The sequence below is a fragment of the Aquarana catesbeiana genome, linkage group LG03, assembly GCF_042186555.1.
Source record: "Aquarana catesbeiana isolate 2022-GZ linkage group LG03, ASM4218655v1, whole genome shotgun sequence".
Lineage (NCBI taxonomy): Eukaryota > Metazoa > Chordata > Amphibia > Anura > Ranidae > Aquarana > Aquarana catesbeiana.
In genome coordinates this window covers 376,174,502-376,188,697 of record NC_133326.1, presented here as the reverse complement: position 1 = coordinate 376,188,697, position 14,196 = coordinate 376,174,502, and the positions used below count along the sequence as shown (strand labels likewise).

Below are 14,196 nucleotides of genomic sequence, written 5' to 3'. Positions count from 1 at the left end.
CACCTGAATGAAAATAAAACAAAGAAAAAAACTACAACTCCAGCGGCTAGAATGGCTTCCTACCAACTCTTGTCTTAAACAAAATGTATTTAGCTGCTAATTGAGGACACAATGACCCCCCTTTCAGGTGGACTAAACCTAACAATTTTTCCACCTGAACAAAACTAAAATAAATGAATAAACAAATAACAAAAATTAAAATAAAAAAAAAAAAAATAAAAATTTAAAAACCTTTTTTTTTTTTAATAAGATTTTTTTAAAAATTAAAAATAAGAGGAGAAAAAAAACATAATAATCATAACATAATTTAAAAAAAAAATAACACTCCAGAGGCTTATCCTTCAAAATACTAAAAATATATCAAGGTCCTCTATAATATTCCAGACATGAAGGGCAAATCTCTGAAACTCATATCTAAACCTTCTTCATAGCAAAGAAACATTAACCAGAAAATTCTTACCATCCATGCAGCTCACGAAGGGCTGCTAAAATTGTTTCCCCCAGTGCTATATTTGAATGAACATGCGGCTACCTCCATTTTGAGTTTATACAACTGTTCTACATAGTGATGCCTTTCCTGTCTTAATTGACTATTTTCGGTTTGTAGTCTCAGGATTTGGGTCTTAAAAGGGAAACGGGTTTGATTACTATGGCCTCTATGCCTTGGATTGCTACCCCACCTTGCAGAATAAACTTCATAACGCCTTGGTGTAGTTTTCGGGTAGTGAGATTTCCTTTGCATATCATAATTTGCCACCAAACAATACCTAGCTATGTGACCCCCTTTTTACAAACAAAGCATTTGAGAGCTGGTCTCCCTGCATATGGAAGGTCTCCCTTCTCTGAGCATATGGCGGTGGAGACTCACATTGCTCCATAACATTATTATGATTGGAATCAACAGACTTTACACTTTCATTGTCTGAGTATTCACTAGCAATGGACTCATCAGAAGTCTCCACTATCAATGTGTTACTATTCTTGAAAAGATCAGGCTCGCTTTCCATTTCAACTCCTGAATCAATTTCAAGCGCAGTTACCACACTTTTTAAAAAATATTCCTCATTCAGATCTCCAACATTGATTCCCACCATAGCAACATCACTTGCAGTAACACTAGCATTTGGCTTTTCTACATGTTGTTCCAAAGCCTCTATCTTTACTGAGCACTGAGCATGTGCGGAGGAGAACTCCATAGCAGACTGGGCTTCATGTAATTCCTGCCTAAGCAGTATTATAATACGCTCCTTCTCAGCCTCTCTCTGATCCAAAGAATCAATGCAACTTTCTCTTTGTTTGCACGTTTCCCCTAATTCATTCATTTTCTGATCCAATACGCATTTCTCACTCACCAATTGTTCAATGTGATCACAAACATTTGCATCTGCCTTTGCAACCATTGTTAATATATTCTTAGTTACACTTTGTACCTGCTCCAATAATTGCTTTCTCTCAGTATACCATTGGCCTTCTTTCGCTATAGCAATGTCTTTCATTTTCAATAACATGCATACAACATTGGCCATTCTCGCTTTCCTGCCTTTTTTCTAAGGCTTTTTATGCTTTATCATTATGAATATTATATTGTCTCAATAACTCTTTAAAATTGGTGCGTTAAAGTGTTTTCTGCCACAGTGTTAAAATTAACACAGGCATGTCTCTTAAGAAAATCTTCAATGACCTCCATTGATGTGCTAATTCGTCTACACTGAAGGTTGCTTTATACACAGCAGCTGCTTAAACAATGCACGCAAACACACAGATAAAAAGCTGTTTAAAAGCTAACTTTTACTTGTAGTACTACACCACACAAGGCAGAGCACACTCTTTATGCTCTACTATTACCGCTGACTTTAGCCCTATTATCTCAGAACACAGAGATCTCAGAACTTTAGCCCTATTATCTTGAACTTCTATTGGAACAGAGAGCCATTTTACTCATAATAATAATATTTTTTTCTGAAATATTATAAAATCTATATTCCTCCCACCTTCTCCTCAAAGATATCTGGTCTCTCCTGTCAATCTGCAGAGTACATCAGATAACCAAGGGTGATCAGCCCCTCACTCGCTGACACATTTGACCAGCTACACAGGCCTAAAACAATTTGCACTAGCAATACAATAAACGTTAACACATACACATATCCCAACTAAAATTCTCACCAGATTTTGCGCGTCCATTCACTGATGAAATATTTCATAGAGCTTTCAGGACCACTCACGCAGGGCTTCAGAATTCACACACCAGCGCAAATCTTGTCCATAATTGAGAAGGCTTTCAGTTCTGGGTGTAGTTGAGAACTCAAGACAAAAATACATTAGGGTTTTTGGTTCTGTGCAGAAATTCCACACGCCTTCTGGGGTGCCAATTGAAATAACTGCAATTGAAATAAATTGCTAAAATAAATATTATCCGAGGATGGTTACGGATTCCCTCTATTTATTCTATATATGTATGAATTTGTCTATTCCTATAGTTAGTTAGTCTATTAAAAGTCTGATAATTTTACTGTTGATAGTGCGATAATATAAGGTTAGCTATGAAAACAAACACAATGCTTAATAAAACGTTATTTATTTCCCAAGAAAATAGGAAAATGCTAACATGAAAACACTATAGAGCATAACAAAAGAACATCAAAGGTACTTTTCGCAAGGCTGTCCCCTAGACATGGTTTTATCAGCTGGGCATGGTAACAGAGAGAGCTCTCGGTCTCGGTCAGCCCTTTTAAAACTTCAATCATACACCCTCCAGACCCAACCCCATTGCCAGCCCATCCAGACTTTTGACGAATCAAAGTATTTACTGGGCAGTCCTCCTCAATAAATTATATTACTGTCTGTCCTGCTGTATTGGCCTCTAGGGGCAGCATTGTCCATGTATCATGTCTATGTACCCTGGGTCATCTTCAGTGCCTGATCCTTTGATCTTTGTAACCCACCTTCATCAATCATCCTGGCAGCAATGGCCCTCTTTGAAGCTTGCTTGCAGAGTGTTATCACACCAGTCAGTCAGGAGCCAAGCTTTTGTTCAGCCTTGATAGAGGGCCTGACTTCTTCATTCAGATGAAGATTCTGATGCAACAAAGCTTTGATGTGCAACTTGTTACATTCCAGACAGCCCCCAAGAATGCGAAGGCTTGGTATAGCCATAGTTCATATTTCAAACACCTTGTATTATGAAATAAAACATGTTGCCTTCCAACACCCACGTAATTTTTTTTTTTAATTTTGGTGCGGGGTTCCCCTTAATATTCATACCAGATCCGAAAGGGTCTGGTAATGGACTGGGGGGGTAGACCCATGCGTTTTTTTCAATGATTTTTATCTATATTGCAGGGACCCGACAATTCATTACAGCCGCGAGCAGTTTTAAATTACATTTTTTTCCTTTAGAAATGTCCTTTTGCTGTGGTACTGTTCTAAACACGGGAAAGGTGTGCTAATTTAAAGGCATACTAAGGACACCCCCCAGGCACAATATTTAAAGGAACATTTCATTTTTATTGTTTCACTTTAAGCATTATTAAAATCACTGCTCCTGAAAAAACTTCTTTTTAAAACTTTTTGGGGGGCAGGACCCGGGTCGCCAAACACTTTTTATGGCAATAACATGCATATAAGTCTTTAAAATTATCACTTTTGATTTTTCATGTTCGTGTCCCATATACTTTAACGGTGTTCGCACTAATTTTTTGCCTGTTTGCAAGTAGGCTCATCCCTACTGTTAAACAGGGGCAGAAAAATTGGGCCTTGGGTGGTGGTGCCACAACATGTTAACCCCTCACAGTTACTCTTTTTGGAACGGGCCGTGCTGTTAAATATTATATCAAAAATTGTTATTACATGCACCTGTTAAACAGGGGCAGAAAAATTAGGCCTTGGGTGGTGGTGTTGTCCTAAACCAAAATTATTGTTGGAAGCTAGCATCATCAAGATTCAGGAGGAATAGGATAGGCAGCATAGGCATGATCGTCCATATTTTTGCATGTCAATCTCAGATCGAACCTGAAGGGTTTACTAAAGTCACAAAAATTCTCACAGGATAGAATAAAAATTCTGATAAGATGTCATGTCCCTCCAGCAATGCCAGAGGCGGGGTGGAGATGGAGACAGGGCGGAGGCGGAGACAGAGTGGCATCTGAGGCTCAGACAAAGCTGAGGCAGGGGTGGAGACAGAGCGGAGGTGGGAGTGGAGGTGGAGACAGTGCGGCAGTGGAGGTGGAGACAGAGCAGCGGTGGAGGCGAAGACAGGGCGGAGGCGGAGACAGAGCGGCATCGGAAGCTGAGACAAAGCTGAGGCAGGTTTGGAGACAGAGCAGAGGCGGGGGTGGAGGCGGAGACAGCGCGGAGGGGGAGATGTTCACTCTCATGGAGACTGACCGGCTACGCATGCGCTAATATAATGCTGCGCAGCTCGCGGGACTAAGGGGGGTGTTTTCCCTTGTTGCCTGGGATACCTGGCAGAGAGAGAAAAACTAAGCGGTGAGAAAAAGAGGTAGCGGCTGGAGGCTGCTGTGTGGGCCACATGACAAGGCCTGGCGGGCCGGATTGGGCCTGCTGGCCTTGTGTTTGCCACCTGTGGTCTAAGGTATTGTTTTTCACTTGCTTTGTCTTCAAAACAGCATCAATTCTTCTAGGTACACTTGCACAAAGTTTTTGAGGGAACCTGGCAGGTAGGTTGTTCAAAACATCTTGGAGAACTAACCACAGACCTTCTGTGGATGTAGGTCACCTCAAATCCTTCTGTCTCTTCAAGTAATCCTAAAGAGAGTCAATAATGTTGAGATCAGGGCTCTCTGGGGTCCAAACCATCACTTCCAAGGCTCCTTGTTCTACTTAACACTGAAGATAGTTCATAATGACATTGGCTGTATGTTTGGGGTCATTTTCTTGCTGCAGAATACATTTTGGGCCAAGTATCTGCCTGTATTTTTCAGCATTGAGGACACCATTGATCCTCGCCTATGGGACTCTGTTAAATATTCGGCCGGCCTAGTATCTCCCCACCTACCACTACTGCGCCTTACTTGCTGCCCGTTATTCCCCCCAGCAGTGAAAACCCTAAACAATTCTCGTGGTGGGCGGATAATGGATTCACAGATGTCCATTCTCTTTTCACCCCCATGGGAATACTCACATTTGAAATGCTTAGATCTTCCCATGATCTACCCCTTCGGGAACACTATAGCTACCTTCAAATCAAACATTTCCTTCAACAACTCATACGGGCTAAACCTACCCCATACACCTTGACTCCCTTTGAAAGGAAATGCAGGGCTACTCCTCACTCCCTGGGGTAATATCCCTACTTTACTCCTCCATCATCTCCATTAGGAAACCCCCAGTGAATTTATATCATCTCCAATGAGAGAAAAACCTGGGTAAACAGCTGGACCCAGAGGACTGGCAGATCGTGACGATATCCCTTACAAAGAGCTCTAGGAATGTTCTTACTCTAGAAAATGCATACAAGGTGTTCTATAGATGGTATTACACGCCTGCTAGGCTAGCTCGTTTTATCCCCTCCTACTCTCCTCATTGTTTCCGGGGTTGCTCACTGGAAGGTAGCATGGCCCATATCTGGTGGACATGTCCAAAAGTATGTAGACTTTGGGTCAGGGTCTATATCCTTTTACGCAATATGCTCCACTCCAACCTGAAGAGAGACCCCCTATGAAGCTCTTCTATGTAAACCTATCCTTGAACTTCTCTGCCCGGAACGTCAATTAGTCCTACACCATTTTAATGCAATTAAGTTGACCATCGTGCGGTCTTGGAAAACCCCAGAACTTAGCTTTGAAGCAGCGAAAAACCAAATGAACGACATAATGATTAATGAGAAACTAACGTCCCTGGCTTCTGACACGCACAGCAAATTTCTTAGAGTCTGGCAACCATGGATATCATAGAACCAACCCTCCAGGTTCAATAACCTGCTTTTATCAATCTAAAGGCCTCACCCCCCCCCCTTTTTTTTCCACCCTCTTCTTCCTCCCTCTTTTTCTTTTTTTTATATTCCCCTCCTATTCTCTGCTGTAAACTCATTCTCTTCTTTTTCGTCTTTTGTGTATTCTCCTCTGTGACTCTTGTTATTAAGGAGTCGATTCACTAATGATGATTATAGTGATACGGGACAAACAAAATCAACAGACTGGACTACCTTCTTATTTTTTTCTTTAATTCATAATCAACTTGCAGTTGATATAAAAATGTATGCACCCTCTTATGTTGTTTTTTCCTCCTTTATTATTTACTTTACATATGCACCCAACTTACAACATATTTTGGGACGTTGACTGAACTTTACTATGAAACATCGCAATTGTTTTTTTTTTTTTCTTTCTATATCTTTTTATTTGTTTATATTTTTGTTTGAATGATTATTGTACCACTAATATAGCATCCTCCAGTTGGGATCCTCCTTCTCATCTTATGTTCAATGTAACCATCACATTGTTACATATGTTTGTTGTATTCATTTTTCCTATCAATAAAACCTTTGTAAAAGAGGACACCATTGATCCTGACCAAATCTTCAACTCCATTTGCAGTAGTGCAGCCCCAAATCTGCAAGGAACCTCCACCATGCTTCACTGTTGCCTCATTATTGTACTGCTATCCTGCCCTACAGCAAACAAACTGCCTCCTGCTACAGCCAAATATTTCAAATTTTTACTTAATAGTCCAGAGCACCTACTGCCATTTTTGGACAGCCCAGGTCTTTGTTTTTGCACATAGTTAAGTCGCCTAGCCTTGTTTCCACATTGAAGGTATGGCATTTTGGCCACAATACTTCCATGAAGTACTGCCCAGACTTCTCCAAACAGTAGATGGGTGTAGCTGTATGCCACTGGCTTCTGCCAGCTCTGTGCAGATGATACTGCTGGACATCTTTCGATGTAGAATAGAAGTAAGCATGCGTTTTTCATTTGGTGCACTAAGTTTCCTTGGCCAACCACTGTGTCTACAATGCTTGCCCAGATAGAGAGAGCCAAACACCTCAGAGCTATCCAGATGTGGTCAGCTACTGTCCAATGGCTCTCAATAGGGCTGAAGCCCTGGGCAAGGTTTTGCAGAACTCAGTAGGAACAGCTGCAGACTCTTTTTAAGGTCTTCTAATGCATGTACTAGTGACACCCAGGGGAATGAGTTTGCCATCTGGGAGTGTGCCCGGCTGGGCAGAGCAATAGAACAGGACATTGGGAGAGGTTGGTATACTAATTAGTGCACATTGATTCTACTTGGTGATGGAAGCTGAATGCTGTGGATTTAGTATACACGGGGAAGTGATCCCAACTCTGTGGTGCTCCCAAGGATGGAAGGAACCAAAGGAAGATGGCTTACAAGTTATGTACTGGCTTTCTGCACCTGAATGAGAATGTCTAATCCTGTGTATGGTGTTCCGCACCAAAGAATTCTGCTAGTATGTCAATGTGATGTCAGATGTAAAGGAAGTTTTCCCAAAGGTACAGTAAAGTGCGGAAAATGCATTTTTTGTGTGGACATTCCTTTATTCCTAAATATTAGAGCCTATGGCCATGTATGTCGTTAGTGGGCCTACGGCCAAGAGTGCAACTTATTATGGCAGAGGGTTCCATCACCAGTAGGTAGGTAGCTGTCCTGTTCAAGAAGAAGTCAAGCAAGAAATTACACAGTTTGGCACCAACATTCAGCCTATTACAGGCCCTCTTACATACATAAGAGTTTAACTTTTAAGGATACTTGTCTTTCCAATTGACTCCAGTATACAGTATGTATATTCTATGTCTTCCAAATTTGTGTATAAGGAGTAATAGACTCATGTAAGTAATGTTTGTTGCCTTCTCTACAACTTAACTCATTTGAGCCAAATCTTTTCATAAGAACCGTCACATGATTTTAATACTGCCATAGCGTACAGGAACTTCAAATACAAAAGTGCATGAGACAAACATTTATTTTGGGCACACAAGTTCCTCCCCATAACAACAGTATATTAGGTGGAAATCAACATATAGCATGGGTTTCATTTTTTAAGCACGTGTCTCACTAAGATATAACTTTTAGCGTGGACATAACTTACAAAAAAGAAGAAATCTAGTTTTTGCAATGGGCGTGGCTAGGTTGTACAGAATACAGGGTGTGGCTTAAAGGGGAATGATTAAATAAAGTCTGTGGCTATTAATAGTATACATTAATTAGTACACAGATCACAGTCCTTGTACCCACAATATACCCCTAAATACTGCACTATGAGTGGGACTCTCACAGACACACATTACATACCTAAAGAACAATTTAAAATAAAACAGAAGCAGAAGACATCTGGACCAGATGGCATACACCCACAACTCATAAAAGAACAAAGCTCTGTCATGAGGACATTTTAATGACTGGAATAGTACCACTGAATTAAGGCCAATGTGGTGCCTATATTTAAAAATAGGTCAAAGTCTTTACCAAGAAACAACAGACTTGTAGTTTAACTTCTATAGTTGGGAAGATACTGGAGAGGTTAATAAAAGACCACATATATGATTTTTTGTTAAAAAAATATTTTAAGCAATAGACAGCATGGGTTTATGAAAGACAGAAGTACAAGCTTGGAAAAATCCATTTGTAAATGGAAAGAAAACTGGCTAAAAGACCATATTCAGAAGTAGTGGTTAATGAGTCATACACTGAATGGTGTAAGGTTATCAGTGGTTTACCCCAAGGTTCAGTGTTGGGATCCTTACTTATATTTATAAATGATATAGAATCTGCGATAAAAAGTACCATTTCAGTCTTTCCAGGTGGCACCAAGCTATTCAGTGGAATAACGTCTTTACAGGATGTCTCCAACTTACAAGCCAACCTCAATGCATTGTTTAATTGGAAAACTACGTGGTCACAGAGGTTTAATGTCGATAAATGTAAAGTTATGCACTTGGGGCTAAGAATTTATACATTTATTATTCTTCAGGTGTTTGTCACTTGCACTCATATATGTGTTATTTCTTTAATTCAAGATGGAGGGTGTCTGTCCTGAGGCCTACCCTGAAGTCTAGGGTGAGAATGTGTGGCCATCAGGTTCCTTCCTCCCTGAATTGGCGGTCTCTATTTGGGAAAGCCCCTTACCTAGTAGTGGTTGTGTCACGTACCTGATTTTTGAGCCAGAAGTACAGAGAAGGACCTCCCTTACAGCTCCCACTCCTGTTCCTCTGGAATGGAGACAGAAGGCCAGGAGTGAGGAGTGGTATGGGTGCCTGGCAGGATCGACAGTCACCGGAAGTTCAGGAGTGGTGGCACCCTCTGGATCCAGAAGCTGAAGAGGAAACTGGAATGCAGAGAGGACCTGGAACCACAGCAGGTAAGGAAGCAGGTAAGTAAGCAGGACTGGAACCAGGAACAAAGCAGCAGGTAGTAGCCTGGAACGCTGGACTGGAACCAGGAGCGAGCAGCAGGTAGTAGCCTGGAACGCTGGGCTGGAACCAGGAACAAGCAGCAGGTAGTAGCCTGGAACGCTGGACTGGAACCAGGAACAAGGCAGCAGGTAGTAGACTGGAACGCTGGACTGGAACCAGGAACAAGGCAGCAGGCAGTAGACTGGAACGCTGGACTGGAACCAGGAACAAGGCAGCAGGTAGTAGACTGGAACGCTGGACTGGAACCAGGAACAAGGCAGCAGGTAGTAGACTGGAACGCTGGACTGGAACCAGGAACAAGGCAGCAGGCAGTAGACTGGAACGCTGGACTGGAACCAGGAACAAGGCAGCAGGTAGTAGACTGGAACGCTGGACTGGAACCAGGAACAAGGCAGCAGGTAGTAGACTGGATACAGGTATCAGACTGAGGGATGGTCAAACAAGCCGGAGGTCGGTATCGGTCGATCAGCAGAGGTACCAGGGACAACACAGAGGGATGGTCAGGCAAGCCAAGAGGGTCTGGTGCAGGCGGATAGCAGGATGGTCTAACAGGAAGCCGGGTCAGATAGCAGAGTACACAGGTCAGATCAGGTTAAGGCACACGGAATGCTGTAGAGCAGACAGCGGGGATAGAGTGTGACAGGCCGGTTTAAATAGCCCGCCTGGCACTAGCGGGAGTGCGCGCGCGCGTGCCCGTGCGTGACAGCACCCGTGAACGCGCGCGCATGCGCAGTGGAACCCGCGCCCGTGTCACCCTGCGTCTAGATCGCTGAGTACTGGCAGGATCTTCATGACAGGTTGACTTCAGCTGTCCATAAGGAGAGGGGTTTGCCAGGCCTTTTGGCTAGCTGGACCACGAGTGTGCCTTACCCCTGTCAGGAGCTGTGCAAACACTTTTTATGGCAATAACATGCATACAAGCTTTTAAAATGAGCACTTTTGATTTTTCATGTTCGTGTCCCATAGACTAACAGTTTTTGCATTTTCGCACAAGGTTTTTGCCTGTTCGCAAGTTCTGGTGTGAACCGAACCAGGGGTTGTTCGGCTCATCCCTACTGTTAAACAGGGGAAGAAAAATTGGGACTTGGGTGGTGGTGGTGCCCTAAACCAAAAATATTGTTGGAAGCTAGCATCATCAAGATTCAGGAGGAATAGGATAGGCAGCATAGGCAGTCTTCAAGGGATAGCAGATCCATAGCACATTCAATCAGTTACATCAGCCTCAGGTGCTTGATAGCTGCTGATCCAGGATTGATTCATTTTTATAAATGTGAGCCTATCAACGGAGTCTGTGGACAAGCACACTCTCTGATCCATTACAAACTCTCCAGCAGCACTGAATGTGCGTTCAGAAAGCACGCTGGATGCAGGTCAGGCCAGTAGCCTCATTGCATATTGAGCAAATTCTGTCCAGTGATCCATCCTCCAGACCCAGTAACCCAGTGGGTGCTCTGTTGGAAAGGTCTCAAAGTCTGCTCTTGCCCCTAGATTTTCCTGCACCATATAATGCAGACACTGCCGATGGTTGCTTGAAACTATAAGCCCTGGGTGCCGAGGACTAAAAAATTGTTTAAAGGCATCAGTCAGCCGACCACCTTCTCCGGCGCTCTTCCTCTGACCGAACAAAGCCTCAGAAACATGTTGTCCAGCACCAGGAAATGGTAACCTCCCAGGCTTCTGAAGATGCATTACACAAACTTTTCTTCAAGGCCTCCTGAAGAGGTTTCATCCTCTGCACCCTCTGCGAAGGCAGAATGAGTTCTGCAACTTTACCCTTGTAACGTTGTTAAAGAAGGGTAGCCAGCCAGTAATGATCCCTCTCCTTGATACCACATATACTAGAGTCCTTTTGCAGGCTTTGCAGAATCAGGGAGGCCATGCAGCATAAGTTTGCAGAGGCATTCGATTCTGAGTCCTCTGGGTCACATTATCCGTAACTACCTCCTCTCAGCCACGTATAACTCCTTGGGTTCTGGGGACTAAAAAACATCCCTTGAAGACTGCTGCGTGTTATCCTCTACATCCATGTTGAAGCAATCCTCCTCCTCTCCTTCCTGCGTGTTTGGTGGCCCCGCAGGAATGCTATCTGGATAAAGGGGGCCTTCAGAGGTAAGGCCCCCTTTATCCCGCTGTTGTGCCTCAAGTGCCCTGTCCATTATTCCATGAAGCGTGTGCTCCAGCAGGAAGACTAAAGGGACAGTGTCACTGATGCATGCATTGTTGCTGCTCACCATCCTTGTGGCCTCCTCAAATGGTGACAAGACAGTGTATACATCCTTGATCAGTAGCCACTGGCGTGGAAAAAAGAAGCCAAGCTTCTCTGACCCTGTCCTGGTGCCATACTCGCACAGGTACTCATTGATGGCCCTCTTCTGTGTGTGCAACTGCTGCAGCATTGTATGACCAGCAGAAATGACCACAGACTTTTCTGGCCTGCCTCAGCAGATCTTGTAAGCCTGGGTACCTGGTCAAGAAACGCTGCACCACCAAATTCAGGACGTGTGCCAAACATGGAACATGAGTCAAGTGTCCCTGTCAGAGGGCGGAGAGAAGGTTGGTGCCATTGTCGCATACAACCATTCTTGGCTGAAGCTGGCATGGCATCAACCACCTCTGAGCCTGCCCCTGCAGAGCTGACAGAATCTCTGCCCCAGTGTGGCTCCTGTCCCCTAGGCAGACCAACTCAAGAACCGCATGGCATCTTTTAGCCTCACTGCTTGCGTAGCCCCTTGAGCTCTTAGGGAGCACTGCTGGTTCAGAGGACAATTCTGCAGAAGAGGCCATAGAGGAAAAAGAAGAGGAGGGAAGCATACAGATGTTGTGGCAGAATTAGCACCAACTTTGTGGCAGAACAAGCTCCAACACTGAACCCTGTCCTGCTTCCTTCCCAGATGCCAGCAGAGTTACCCAGTGCGCCGTGAAGGAAAGATAATGTCCCTGCCCATGCCTGCTGGACCATGAGTCAGCGGTAATATGAACCTTACTGCTGACCGCCCTGTCCAACGAGGCGAAAACATTGCCTTCCTAATGCCGGTAGAGAGCCGGAATGGCCTCATGTGAAAAGAAATGCCATTTTGGAACCTGCCACTGTGGTACAGCACATTCAACAAATTTACGAAAGGGGGCAGAGTCTACTAGCTGAAAAGGCAGCAGTTGCAGTGCTAGCAATTTGGCCAAGCTAACATTTAGACTCTGAGCATGTGGATGGCTGGGACCAAATTTTCTTTTTATGGTTCAGTAACTGGGGAAGGGGAATTTGCCTGCTGAAATCAATTGGTGGTGTACTGCTAGCAGATTGGCTGCAGGTACTTGTGAAACCTATTGCCATACCTTCATTTCTCAGTGCAGGTTTTTGAGAGGACTGTAGGTATAGTAAGGCTGGAGATCCCAGATGAGGAGCAAGGTGAAGTCTGCCTTTTTCTATGATGTGGGTCTTTCAAGTGCTGTTGCCAATGGACTGCATGGCAGGTCGTCATATGTCTGGTCAAGCATGTGGTGCCCAAGCGGCTGCTGTTCTGGCCACGTTTGATCCGCTTCAGACATAGGTTGCAAACAGGTGCGATCTGCTGCACACGTGCCGAAAAAGGCCCACACCAAGGAACTTTTACAAGTCAGTGGGGAGTCACCCGCGGAGCTCTGCGGTGTGATGCAATAGGGTGGCTGCCCTTAAGCTGCCCCCTGGAGGACATCCTGCCTCATTGGAGTTGTACCTCCTCCTCGTCACTGGAGCAAAATTGGCAGTATGCTGCAGCTTGGGGTACATGACTGCCAGTTTCTTGTCCTTCTGTGGCACCCCCTCTCTCTAGGCTCACGTCACTCCCTTCCTCAACCTGGGAACCAACATCGGAGCCTTCAAATCGCTGCGCATCCTCCAGCATCATGTAACCGACACTGTGGTCGAATAATTCTGGGGACTCCTCCGTGCATGATGGTGGGGCTATGGAAGGAGTGACTGTGGACAAGGGATCGGTGGAATAGGCCGCTTTGGCAGCTGCGTTGGAAGGCAAACTACTCTGACAGAGGATGGCTTCGTTATCCACTCCACCAACTCTTCTGCATGTTATGGCTCAATAACATTGCCAGCAGCAGAAACAAAGGACAAGCGTGCCCCACGGCCACCTGCAGAGGATGTACCATGTCCACAACCACCACTGTTGACTTTAGACACAGAGGCTGCTTGCCCTCTTTATGTGGCCTGTGAGCGTCCGCCTCTCCTTGGTGGCCTTCTGGATATGATGGGGTTTTTTTTTGCAACACCACACTTCACTGTATATAGTAGTATATTATATATATATATATATATATATATATATATATATATATATATATTACATATATACACACACACTAGACTGTATATATGTATATATATATATTAATACACCACCTGAAGTGTATTAGAAACTGTACACACTGTATTATATACTGTATACACCGCTCGCACTGTATTAAAAACTGTATAATGGCTGCACTGTATTATATACTGTGCAAACCACCAGTAGAGTATTTAAAAATACACACCCTGTATTATATACTGTGTACACCGCCTGAAGTGTATTAGAAACTATACACCATCAAATACACTGAATGCAGAGTATATATATATATATATATATATATATATATATATATATATATATATATATATATACCGTATTTATTGGCGTATAACACGCACTTTTTTCCCCTTAAAATCAGGGGAAAATTGCGGGTGCGTGTTATACGCCGATCCCCCGCTGACTGAGCGGAGCGATCGCCGACCGCGATTTGAAAATGGCGCCGCCGGCGCCGAAATACACAGAGC

General features: G+C 43.9%; 1 protein-coding gene across 6 annotated transcripts in view; it reads right to left on the bottom strand.

Moving 5' to 3' along the window:
• The window catches only part of FGF1 (fibroblast growth factor 1), a 301,496-nt gene that overhangs the window by 87,286 nt on the left and 200,014 nt on the right, over nt 1–14,196 (bottom strand). For 3 of the 6 annotated variants that reach the window (XM_073620644.1, XM_073620645.1, XM_073620643.1), the window contains exon 3: nt 2,167–2,381. The exons of the other annotated variants lie outside the window; for them this stretch is intronic. The gene's annotated coding sequence lies outside the window, so the exon portion shown is untranslated. The remainder of the gene's footprint in view (nt 1–2,166; nt 2,382–14,196) is intronic. 6 annotated transcript variants of the gene reach the window in all.